A 2,063-nucleotide genomic window follows, 5' to 3' on the forward strand; every position below is an offset into this window, starting at 1 on the left:
TTAAGCAATACCACCTAGGGATAGGGGTAAGACGTACAGTAATGTCATGAACTGGTGAGTAATTCCTTGATTAAGCAATACCACCTAGGGATAGGAGCTTAGGCTCCTTTTCATCTTATCTAGGGTTTGCTTTTCCATTCTTCATCCATTTTTCATCTAGATTCACCATGAAAATGGTGAACTAAACCCTATTGTTGTTGGGAGAAACAATGTAATCTTTTGATACTCTCTTTTATTGAAACTCTTGTTTATTTATATGGTTTACATATGCTTTGATTGTTAATTGTTGTGTTATCATCTGTGCTTAATGCTTTTATCGTTTAACTCATTCGATAACTGTTGTTTGTCTTTATTGATACGGGGACGTACAGTAATGTCATGAACTGGTGAGTAATTCCTTGATTAAGCAATACCACCTAGGGATAGGGGTAGGACGATCAATTGTTTTTCACTTCTGTTGTATAATGCTGTATTAATTGCTTGAGGAGGCTAGGGATAGCAAGCCAGTAATTAGTATTAGGCTTTTTTCGCCGAGGGATCGAGTTAAGGGTAGGCTAAGAAAGTTGCATGACAATTAATTAATCAAGCTAATAATTCAAGAGGAGTAAATAAGAGAGAGCGGATAGGATGAAATTCTAAACCCCCAACAACTTCATTCATCCATTGTTTTCTTCTTGTCAATTGAATCAATCTCTTTTGCATGTTCATATTTTATTCTCACACCCAATTAATTATTTTTTATTTTCAAGTCTTACGATTTTAATTCACGCGAACGATAAGGCCTTTCGAGTCTCTTGGGAAAACGATGCTGGACTTACCATTTATTATTACTTGATACGATTTGGTACGCTTGCCAATTCGTTAACAGGTACTAGTAAATGTGTGAAATACTTAGGTCAGGAAATTACCCATTTGAAATTCATTTTCAAATGCTTGTTGAAAAAACATAAAAAAATCATTTCTTGTGAGGTTTTTTGTAGCTTGTACATCTTGGTGGGGATATGTGAGATTTTATTCCCAAATCGTAGTGGACGAGTTCTTCCTGTATTTTTTAAAATTGTTGATGAGTTGAGTGGTCTGAGTAAATACTATTGGGGTAGTTTAGTTTGTCGTTTTTTGTTAGAAAATTTGAGTAAAGCTTCAGATTCTGTGAAGAAAGGCAAAGCTAGAAGCAATGTTTATGTTGATGGCTGTGTGTACATGTTGCAGGTACTCATTTCACAACTAAAGTTTGGAATATTTGTTATTTGATTATGAATAATTTTAAACTATTACATGTTATATAGGTTTGGTTTTGTGAGCATTTCATGGCACCTGAAGGTGCAATAGAGAAAGTTCCAAGGATCTTGCACAGGATGAATACAACTGTTGGAGACAACATTATGAAACGTGTTTTTGAGATGGGTGTGGTATGTGTTTGATTTTTTTTTTTACTTTTGAATGTTATTTTATATTGACAGATATAATATAACATATTATATGTTGTTAAATTTCAGGTTCATGTTGTAGATGAAATTGGTGCTGTAAAGAAGGATGAGAAGAAGCTATGAAGAGCAACGAAGAAAGAAATTGCTTAAAAAAAACCGCAGGGAGAGTTTGATGGTTGAAGAGCTTAAAAGGAAGGTGAATGTCTTAGAGGCAGAGTTGAAGGCAGAGAAGGACAGAACAACACCTAAAAGGTCAACTGCAGATGATGGTGTTCAAAGTGCAGGTCGTCCACCCCCATTTAGTGACGATGCATTTGTTTCACCTGTTGGAGTGTCGACCGAGGAAGCGGGTGGAATGTGCAACAATGAAGAAGGTGCAATGTCGGCAAATGCACCGGGTGGAATATCCAACAACCAATCAGAGCTAAAGCATTATGTTAGGATTGGTTCAAGAAGGCGATATAAGAGCCAAGCACTTAGGACACCATACACAGGAAATGTAGTAGTTAAAAGGAAAAATGAGTAACTATTGTATTAGGCTTCAGTGTTAGGACAAGAAAAAAATGGTGTAATTAAACCTATTTGGTTCAATATATAGAAAATTAATCTTTGTTTCACTACATTTATGTAATTGCA

This window comes from Vigna radiata, chromosome 1 (assembly GCF_000741045.1).
Source record: "Vigna radiata var. radiata cultivar VC1973A chromosome 1, Vradiata_ver6, whole genome shotgun sequence".
Lineage (NCBI taxonomy): Eukaryota > Viridiplantae > Streptophyta > Magnoliopsida > Fabales > Fabaceae > Vigna > Vigna radiata.